General features: G+C 32.9%; 1 long non-coding RNA gene across 5 annotated transcripts in view; it reads left to right on the top strand.

Annotated features, from left to right (window-relative positions):
- LOC309656873 overlaps positions 1-11,573 on the top strand; it is a 1,296,162-nt gene that overhangs the window by 532,294 nt on the left and 752,295 nt on the right. Inside the window, exon 14 of one of the 5 annotated variants that reach the window (XR_014261537.1) lies at positions 529-586. The exons of the other annotated variants lie outside the window; for them this stretch is intronic. This is a non-coding gene — a long non-coding RNA (uncharacterized lncRNA). The remainder of the gene's footprint in view (positions 1-528; positions 587-11,573) is intronic. 5 annotated transcript variants of the gene reach the window in all.

Here is an 11,573-nt window from a genome sequence, read left to right as displayed (position 1 = left end):
TGCCTTTACCATGAGCACTTTTGTCCCTGTATGTTGGATCAACTTGCTTTTTGTCCCTCTTTTATTGACGATTAACTGGGAATTCTTAATTCAGATGTGACCCTTGCCTCCATAACAGGACATAAGTTATAAATAAAGGGAAAACTACTTAAGGACTCAAACATTGATGCCCTTTGTAGAGCAGTCCTCATTCAAAACCCCCATTTGGAGAAGTAGGATTGGACACTACAAAGAGCAAATGTAGACACTGAGAATTCCTACATGACCAAATCTGTAAAGCACATCCATATCAAAAGTGAACGCTAATAGCTTTTTCCTTTCTTCGCTGTACGTGAGAAACTTTCTACACCCTACCATCTAGCTTTCCCCATGCTCTGCAGATTATTTGGACTGTATATTGTATAATGAAGCAAACCAGGAAATAATACACCCAAGTAAATTTTTTGCTATTCCCTGGAATCCATGGAATATACCATGCAGTAGAGTTATCTCTGGTAGCCCATTATTTCTCTCTCTTTATGGCTCCAGATTTTATAAAAGACCTGCAGAATCTTCAGAGGAGGAGGAGAATTCAGAATAATCCAGGGTAACTTTTTATTGTTTTCTTTGTGGAAGTTGATATACCTGTTACTGTATTCCTTATTATTCCATTTCTCCACAGAAGTTCATACAATCAAGATTATCTATCTATCTGCCTATCTATCTAGATATCTAGACATATATATTTCAGAGGGAAGGAATTTGATCAAAGGCAAACTGCTTGATTTGTATAATTACCCAAGGAAAAGTTTTCAGGACTTTCAAATGTTAACTGTTTTTCTGCCCCATCTATAAAGCTCAAATTAGTTATGAATGACTTACACATTATGTTTTGAACACCTAAAAGATGCTTTTAAGATATTTATATTGTCATATTCTTAATTTAATGCTTTGAATGACTATATCCAATTCTGCACCTATACCCTCTGGTAATCTGGTATTGATTGCTTTTTAACCTTTATGGAATCCATTTTCTAACAAATAAAAACATTTTTAGATCTGAGAGCTGATTGTGTGTGTGTGTGTGTGTGTGTGTGTGTGTGTGTGTGTGTGTGACCAGAACATCTTTCTAGGACCTCTGGGCTCTTCAGAGATTTAGGAAGTGGGGCTGGAATAAATTGCATTTGGCTTGCCTTTTATTACTACAGATTATTTGATGTTGCTGATTGTAGGTCGTCATTTTTCTTAGAAGATATATTCCCTGATGACAACAACTGTGTGTTCACTTATATTATCTCATGTGGAGAAAGTATATGAGATATTAGTTACTTCATTGAATGGAGCTCACTAAAGATATCTAAACTCTGACTCAAGGGGTAGAGATTAATAGTTTGACATTGTTAATTAGGTAATTAATTAGTGAAGCCCATAAACAAAATGAATAATGAGAGTTACTTCACATATTATATTTGTTAAGCAAAACTTCTTTAAAATATCAGCCGAAATTACTTTTAATTTCCTTTTCTGGTGGTAAGAGACATGATGAATTTAATTGAATTTTTTCAATTTGTTTCCAGAGATAAGAAAACTCTAACCAAAGAGTGTAATGTAAGTGGACCAGAAGCCCCCTGGGCTTAATAGGTATAAATGCCTATAGTCACCTCCTGAAAATGAAGGGATTTTGAAGAAAATAATTTATATGCTTGGGAATGTATGAAATTTTACCTTCAGCATTTATTGCTTGATTATCCCTTGAATATAAACCTCACATTCAAATCTCCAGAAAGGAAAACATACCCAGGCATCAGAAACTTGAAAATATCACTGCCAAACTAAAATTTGGAAATACAAGGCAAGCAAATCCATCTCATCTGCTGTTTCCATTTCTGTCTTTCATCATTTGTTCTTCACAGACTTATAAACAGGTTGTTAAAACATACCCATACTTGTTACACGTCTGTTGAAAAATCAAGGAAAGGCTTGTTTTTATTAATAATAAAAATGAAATAAAACATCTAAGCTACAGGTACTTACACGCCTTCAATCTATTTATATTTAAAATAATTCAAAACCACCTGCTTATTGGATAACCGTGAGTTTTTATTTTTATAAATATGTTCTTTTCCCTTTGTAGAAAAATGTGTTAGATAATCTCTGAGGCCCTTATTTCAAAGTATAAAAGTGGCCTTAAATTATCAAACTTAACTAATTAATCTCTACAATTTAATCATCTATTGCTGGCCCTTCAGGTCAACTTGAAAGAAATGAATTGTTTTTAAAAGAAGAAGATTTCTTTAAAATATGTCTGTTGCTATTAACATGATCTAGTTAAAATATTAAATCTCCATATTTTAGAGTATTACAAAATGCAGAAGGTATGTTAGATATTTCACAATTAACCTGCGCCAAATCCCAAACCATATCATTTACTTTCTTCTTTCCCTGATATTGCTATTTGTTTCTCTGTACTAAAAGCCTATATGTTAGGGGTGTTAAAGAAATCATTGATTTTTTTTTTGAGGTCAGATCTGTCTGTTATTTTTGTTTTGTTTCTAAATGTTTGTAGATATACATTTATATACTATTGAGAAAGTCTACTATCTGGAAAAGTTAGTAAATTGTAAATAGAAAGTAGTTACTAGTAACAGTATATTTTCACTCTATCATTGTAGCTGAAACAATTTTTGATCATTTCCTATTATGTTCTATACCATAATAGCATACTTTGTGTTACATATTGGTTAACTGGCAGTTAAGATTAAACTGAGATTTGGGACTCTATTTTTTCATGGAAATAATAAAACTTTAGCAAAGTAAACTTGACAGAACAGGTAGTATGCTGGAGTCAATGTTTACTCAAAGCAGACACTATTTTATTTTCTAATAAAAATATAGGAAAGTATACTGACATTGATTAGATGCAGATTAGGAAAATAGACAAGTGCTATTAAAAGTTCCTATTGTTTTAACTTATTTTAAAGTTAAATTTATTAGAAACTTATTATAAAGTTACAGGCTTTGTTAAGAAAGTACTGTATTTGATTAAATGTGTAGACACTTTTAAGTGTAATAAGGTTTTTCCATTTCCATGTGTAATTTCCAGACCAGAACAGTGGACCAATACAAGTTAGTAGATAAAATCTGGGCTGCTTGGGTGAATTTGAATTTTAATTAAATATTACACTTTTTAAGTATAAGTATATCCCAAATATTGCTTGTGACATGGTAACAATAGATAATTGTTCATGATTTAGTGAACATCTGTGTAAATATTTGGGATGTACTTCTATTTTAAAATTACATGTCCAACATTCACATTTAACTGGGCATCTAGGATCATTATTTGTTAAATCCTGAAACTCAAAGCACATGAAAATAAGGTGCATGTGTATGTAAGAAGACAATAACAGGAATACAAGTGTATCAAAATCAAAATCTCTCTCTATTCAGTTCTTAATTTATATTGATCCTGTGGCTGAAAGTGGTAGCTGGGATTTTTCAAGACTTGAAGAATAGAAACAGGAAAAACTGTTATCTCAAAGCTGTAATCAATTTTCTTTCTCCTAAGAGAAGAAAAGTGATTTTATATCTGAGGTAGTTTCCTTTTTTTCTTCCTTCCAATCTGTGTAAATCACACTGTCTATCCAAAACTCAATCACTTACTCATTGGTCTTGAGGAAATTGCAGGAATTACCATTATTCTGAGTGTTGATGTTAAATTACAGTTTAAGTATTCTGGTCATTTAAATTGGTATATTCATTAATATTCAGAGCAAAAACTACTCAATAGGATAAACGTAGGGACATTTTAATGTAAAATACCTCTCACAATTCCTAAACAATGGGCTCTGGGTAGGAGGGACGTTCTTTTCCCCTGGCTTCATATTTCTGTGTAGATGGAGGTTCTCTAGAGAATCACTTCTGGTTTCAAGCCCCATTATCCTTCCGGGTGGTTGATTTGGGGAGAAGAGAATTAGTATGCATAATTTAGTATACATCTTCTCCCATTTCTTTGGAGATCTCTTACCTGCAGAGAGAATGTTTTCTGGCCTGCTTGTGGTGATGTGTGACCTTAAGGGCACAGGCCCTACCCTCTGGGTAAAAATGATTTACCCTTATATCAATTTCATCAGTAAAAATAGCCACTTATTCCTCTATTAGTCAGACTCCTATGTTTGTGTCCCAGGCGGCTTAAAGAAGTGTTTTTACCGAGTCCTTTAAAAATTCAAGAGCTCTCAATAGTTTATTGATTTCCCTTGTATGCACATTATGGCCAATGACATGACAATTTAAGTAAATTTTGATATGTCTGTGATGGGTTAATTTGTAGTTATTAAAACTATATTATGGGGCTTCCCTGGTGGCGCAGTGGTTGAGAGTCTGCCTGCCAATGCAGGGCACACGAGTTCGAGCCCTGGTCTGGGAAGATCCCACATGCCACGGAGCGGCTGGGCCCGTGAGCCACAATTGCTGAGCCTGCGCGTCTGGAGCCTGTGCTCCGCAACAGGAGAGGCCGCGATAGTGAGAGGCCCGCGCACCGCGATGAAGAGTGGCCCCCGCTTGCCGCAGCTAGAGGAAGCCCTCGCACAGAAACGAAGACCCAACACAGCCCCACAAAAATAATAAATAAATAAATAAATAATATTAAAAAAAAATCTATATTATGAAAAAGTTTTAAAATACTTTTAAGTGGAAAAGTAAGTTGAAAAATGTTACTATAAATTTATAGTCAACAAAATTGATTGAAGTGATAAATAAAGTAAAGGTTAAATGTATATGCTAGGTCAACAGGAAGATAGAGAAAACCCAGATGGTAAAAGGCAGAAGTTCTGAAAGCAAGGCTGGTGAGCAAGAGCTGAGCCCACATGGCTCATGGTGAAATCTTACAGCTACTCCCACCACATCTGGATAATTTTGAGGAGACTATGTCAAATCCTTGCTGGTTTGAGTGCTACGACTGAGCTACCTGAATTCAGTATTAAATAGCTTCCGATAAAGACACAAGGAAAGCAGCAAGGAAGCTACATGTGACTTGACTGTGTTCCACTTCAGGCTTGTTCCCTGGGTCAAGGCCTTTGCGCTTTCTGTGCCCTTTGATTGGGCACCTTACCTCGCATATCTCTTGCCTTAGCAAGAAGAGTAGGTCTTTCCTAAAACATTATATTTTCAGTGTAGTGTCTTAGCCACCCTACTTAAATTTGGAGCCCCCAATGCCATAATAGACACTTCTTATCTCCTTTCCCTGATTTTTTTTCCACTTATTTTTTATTATGATCAGGCATATTCTATTTTTTCATTGCCCATGTCATTTCTTGTCTGTTTTCTACACTGGAACACAAGTTCATAGGAGCAAAGATTTTTGATTTGGTTGACTGCACATAAGGGCAGTGCCCGACCCAGAGTAGGTATTCAGTGAACATTGATATTGTGGTTAATTCTGTAATCAAGCAAATCACTGAAACCACAGAACAAAAAGGTGAGGCAATATACAGAATGAGTATGTGTAAAATACATTTAAACGTCTTTGAAAAGAGATAAAAAGAATCTGAAAAAGTCAATATTTTGATAGACTCTGAGTTTTTATTTCTAGAATAGCAATGCAACTAAAGACAAAATGGATGTAAAATAGTGATAGGGATGATAATTCATTAAAATAAAGAAGAGAGAATATAACAATCATAAACCTGTATATATACCTAGTAACATAGTATATATACATTTATGTGTATAAAACATAAATCAGAACCTTGTATAATTGCTTAAAAATATTCATATTCATAGAAAATTTTAATCTGGGTAGAATTGGATAGGAAATAATAAATTTAAAATACACTAAAATAGGTAAAGACATTTTAAAAAACATATTCATAAGCTTGATTGAATAAATATTTAAATAAACTGTTCACCCAAAAAAGAGAAAATATTCTATTTAAAAACACTTCTTATATTTATGAAACTTTATACAAAAATTCTTATTTAATTCCAAAAGTAAATGTTATATAAAATATTCTGTATAAATCCAATAAATTGAATTATTAATAAATTTTTGAATCAGTAATTGTGAACAATGCAGAATTTAATTAGAAATATAAAAACTGAAAAACCATAAGCTAAAAATCAAATTATTTACAAAACTTGCTAAACCATAAATTAATGTAAGCACTATCTATTAAAATTAGTAGTATAGCTAATGAAAAATTTAGATAAAATATACGGCATTAAACCTTCATGTTAGAAAACAGCAAAGAGTAAAATTTTAAAATCTCAGACTTTAAAACAATAATTTTGTAAATAAAATGTTAACGAGATGATCATTAACTTGGTTTGGGTTTATCATTACCATGTTCCTTTTATGTTTACTTTTTAAGTATAACATTGGCATGATTTCAAACTTTATATATATATATATATATATATGTATATATATATATATATATATATATAAGTATATATATAGTTTTATATATTCTATCCTTTTGTGACCTTCTCTTTTTTGTCAGCAATATATTTTCTTTAAGATTTATTCATGTTGATTTAGGGGAATTTAGCTTATTCATCTTATCTACCCTATAATCTTCTAGTTCAAGCATGAACCTCTATTTATCCATTCAATTTGTTGAGGAGCATTTGGGTTGTTTTTAATTTGAGGAGAAGAAAATATGTATTACATTAACATTCTGGCTCTAGTAATTCATAGTTCTTGATCTTTTTCTCATTGCATGTATTTTCTTTCAGTTTGTGAAAAATCAGTGAACTGTGCTCTGTGATATGAATATTTTTCTTACTGTGTGTCAGTCCTCAATGAAAAGTTGAAAAAAATAAGTGGGTAAAGGACTATTCTATGAATTGTACTTAGGTAACAGGTTATCCATATAAAAATAAAGTACTGTATTTATTTCCCTCTTATAATATTCAATTCTAGGTAGATTATCCTCATAAATGTTAAAATTTTTTACAGTTTAAAATTATCCTCATAAAAAGTGAAAAAAACTAAACATTTTAGAAGAGGCATAAGAGAATATCTTTATAGTAGAAAAGCATTTCTTAGTAATAAACATTTTAATCTATAATGCAAATGTTGATATATAATTATATTAAATATAAAACTCTATACAATGAAAAACATCAGAAGTAAATCATGAATCCAACTCAAATTATGGAAGAAAAATTTTAAAAATCATTATTACTTTTATCAGAAAAATAAAGATTTGTTCAAATCAATAAGCAAAACAAAGAATCCTTTCTTAGGCAAAAAAAGCAAAATAATATATGAATAGCCACAACAACAGAGACCAAAATGGCCAATGAAGTATGACGTTTAATTTAAAACAAAAATATGTCATTTTTGAATGATTAAAGACCTAATAATTAAATTCAGCATTATAAGCATTGCTGAGAATATTGTGAAATATGGGTTCTACTTCATTACTCATGGATAGGTGACTTGTCACAAACTATTTGTAGAGTAATTTGGCAGTTTAGGTAAAATGGAAGGTAAGCACAATTTAAAAACCAAATCCATTTATAGGAATATGCCCCAGGAGAAGAACTGATAATAATAATAATAATAATATCCAAATTTTAACATTGATCTCTCATATATCTTAGTATAGCATTGTGTTACATTTTGTCATTGTTACTGGCCTTTCTTCATCAATGCCACACCCACTTAATTATTTCCCTTTAATACCTGGGAGGACAAATTCTGACCCCTCACTTTGTTCATCAAGTAAGCCTTTATTATTCTTGGACATATGAATTTCCAAATACATATTGGAAATAAGCTATACAAATCAAGACAAAACAAGGAAGCACAAATTTATAATTTAATCTATTTATGTATAAAGTATTTTAGATTTTCTACATGCGCATTCATACTTTGGGGTAATGGTGTTTTTATTTCTTCGGTTCCAAGTCCCTGCAGATTTTATTTTATTTCTTTGCATTATTGCATTGGCTAGAATCTCCAGTATACTTTTTTTTTTTTTTACATAACTTTTTCCAAACTCAGTTGATTTCCCCAATTTTTTTTTTCCCAAGGGAATGTGGTATTCACTGTTTCACCTGATATTTCATTCCTCTTTTTTTTTAAACATCTTTATTGGAGTATAATTTCTTTACAATGATGTGTTTGTTAGTTTCTGCTTTATAACAAAGTGAATCAACTATACATAAACATATATCCCCATATCTCCTCTCTCTTGTGTCTCCCTCCAACACTCCCTATCCCACCCCTCTAGGTGGTCACAAAGCACCGAGCTGACCTCTCTGTGCTATGCGGCTGCTTCCCACTAGCTATCTATTTTACAACTGGTAGTGTTTATATGTCCATGCCACTCTCTCATTTCGTCCCAGCTTATGCTTTCCCCTCCCCATGTCCTCAAGTCCATTCTCTACATCTGTGTCTTTATTCCCGTCCTGCCCCTAGGTTCTTCAGCACCATTTTTTTTTTTAGATTCCATATAAATGTGGAATAGCATATGGTATTTGTTTTTCTCTTGCAGACTTATTTCACTCTGTATGACAGACTCTAGGTCCATCCACCTCACTAAAAATAACTCAGTTTCGTTTGTTTTTATGGCTGAGTAATATTCCAATATATATGTGTGCCACCTCTTCTTTATCCATTCATCTGTCGATGGACACTAAGGTTGCTTCCATGTCCTGGCTATTGTAAATAGAGCTGCAATGGACATTGTGGTACATGACTATTTTGAATTATGGTTTTCTCAGGTAATATGCCCAGTAGTGGGATTGCTGGGTTGTTTGGTTGTTCTATTTTTAGTTTTTTAAGGAACCTCCATACTATTCTCCATAGTGGCTGTATCAATTTACATTCCCATCAACTGTGTAAGATGGTTCCCTTTTCTCCACACCCTCTCTAGCATTTATTGTTTGTGGATTTTCTGATGATGGCCATTCTGACTGGTGTGAGGTGATACCACATTGTAGTTTTGATTTGCATTTCTCTAATGATTAGTGATGTTGAGCATCCTTTCATGTGTTTGTTGGCAATCTGTAAAACTTCTTTGGAGAACTGTCTATTTAGATCTTCCGTCCATTTTTGGATGGGGTTGTTTGTTTTTTTGATATTGAGGTGCATGTACTGCTTGTAAATTTTGGAGATTAATCCTTTGTCAGTTGCTTCATTGGCAAATATTTTCTCCCATTCTGAGGGTTTTCTTTTCATCTTGTTTATGGTTTCCTTTGCTGTGCAAAAGCTTTTAAGTATCATTAGGTCCAATTTGTTTTTTTTGTTTTTTTGTTTTTTTCCATTTCTCTAGGAGATGGGTCAAAAAGGATCTTGCTGTGATTTATGTCATGGAGTGTTCTGCTTATGTTTTCCTCTAAAAGTTTAATAGTGTCTGGCATTACATTTAGGTCTTTAATCCATTTTGAGTTTATTTTTGTGTATGGTGTTAGGGAGTGTTCTAATTTCATTCTTTTACATGTAGCTGTCCAGTTTTCCCAGTACCACTTATTAAAGAGGCTGTCTTTTCTCCACTGTATATTCTTGCCTCCTTTATCAAAGATAAGGTGACCATATGTGCGTGGGTTTATCTCTGGACTTTCTATCCTGTTCCATTGATCAATATTTCTGTTTTTGTGCCAGAGCCATACTGTCTTAATTACTGTAGCTTTGTAGTATAGTCTGAAGTCTGGGAGCCTGATTCCTCCAGCTCCGTTTTTCTTTCTCAAGATTTTTTTGGCTATTTGGGGTCATTTGTGTTTCCATAAAAATTATGAAACTTTTTGTTCTAGGTCTGTGAAAAATGTTATTGGTAATTTGATAGGGATTGTGTTGAATCTGTAGATTGCTTTGGGTAGTAGAGTCATTTTCACAATGTTGATTCTTCCAATCCAAGAACATGGTATATCTCTCCATCTGTTGGTATCATCTTTAATTTCTTTCTTTCTTTTTTTAATTTCTTTCATCAGTGTCTTATAGTTTTCCACATAGAGGTCTTTTGTCTCCTTAGGTAGGTTTATTCCTAGATATTTTATTCTTTTTGTTGCAATGGTAAATGGGAGTGTTTCCTTAATTTCTTTTTCAGACTTTTCATCTTTTGTATATAGGAATGCAAGATATTTCTGTGCATTAATTTTGTATCCTGCTACTTTACCAAATTCATTGATTAGCTCTAGTTTTCTGGTAGCATCTTTAGGATTCTCAAACAGTGACTGCTTTATTTCTTCTTTTCCGATTTGGATTCCTTCTATTTGTTTTTCTTCTCTGATTGCTGTGGCTAAAACTTCCAAAACTATGTTGAGTAATAGTGGTGAGAGTGGACAACCTTCTCTTGTTCCTGATCTTAGTAGAAAGCGTTTCAGGTTTTCGCCATTGAGAACAATGTTAGCTCTGTGTTTGTCAGATATGGTCTTTATTATGTTGAAGTAAGTTCCCTCTATGTCTACTTTCTGGAGGGCTTTTATCACAAATGGGTGTTGAATTTTGTGGAAAGCGTTTTCTGCATCTATTGAGATTATCATACGGTTGTTATTCTTCAGTTTGTTAATATGGTGTATCACATTGATTGATTTGCATATATTGAAGAATCCTTGCATTCCTGGGATAAACCCCACTTGATCATGGTGTATAATCCTTTTAATGTGCTGTTGGATTCTGTTTGCTAGTATTTTGTTGAGGATTTTTGCATCTATGTTTATCAGTGATATTGGCCTGTAGTTTTCTTTTTTTTGTGACATTTGTCTCGTTTTAGTATCAGGGTGATGGTGGCCTTGAAGAATGTGTTTGGGAGTGTTACTCACTCTGCTATATTTTGGAAGAGTTTGAAAAGGATAGGATTAGCTCTTCTATAAATGTTTGATACAATTCACCTGTGAAGCCATCTGGTCCTGGGCTTTCGTTTGTTGGAAGATTTTTAATCACAGTTTCAATTTCAGTGCTTGTGATTGGTCTGTTTATATTTTCTATTTCTTCCTGGTTCAGTCTTGGAAGGTTGTGCTTTCCTAAAAATTGGTCCATTTCTTCCAGGTTGTCCATTTTATTGGCAAATAGTTGCTTGTAGTAATCTGTCATGATCCTTTGTATTTCTGCAGTGTCAGTTGTTACTTCTCCTTTTTCATTACTAATTCTGTTGATTTGAGTCTTCTCCCTTTTTTTCTTGATGAGTCTGGCTAATGTTTTATCAATTTTGTTTATCTTCTCAAAGAACAGCTTTTAGTTTTGTTGATTTTTGCTATTGTTTCCTTCATTTCTTTTTCATTCATTTCTGATCTGATTTTTATGATTTCTTTCCTTCTGCTAACTTTGGGGTTTTTTGCTCTTCTTTCTCTAATTGCTTTAGGTGTAAGATTAGGCTGTTTATTTGAGATGTTTTCTGTTTCTTGAGGTAGGATTGTATTGCTATAAACTTCCTTCTTAGAACTGCTTTTGTTGCATCCCATAGGTTTTGGGTCGTCGTGTTTTCATTGTCAGTTTTTTCTAGGTATTTTTTTATTTCCTCTTTTATTTCTTCAGTGATCTCTTGGTTATTAAGTAGTGTATTTTTTAGCCTCCATGTGTTTGTATTTTTTACAGATTTTTTTCCTGTAATTAATATCTAGTCTCCCAACGTTGTAGTCAGAAAAGA

The sequence above is a fragment of the Balaenoptera physalus genome (assembly GCF_965194825.1).
Source record: "Balaenoptera physalus genome assembly, chromosome: 3".
NCBI classification, from domain to species: Eukaryota; Metazoa; Chordata; class Mammalia; order Artiodactyla; family Balaenopteridae; genus Balaenoptera; species Balaenoptera physalus.
Note: the sequence above shows the minus strand (reverse complement) of the source record. Positions and strands in the feature narration are given on the sequence as shown.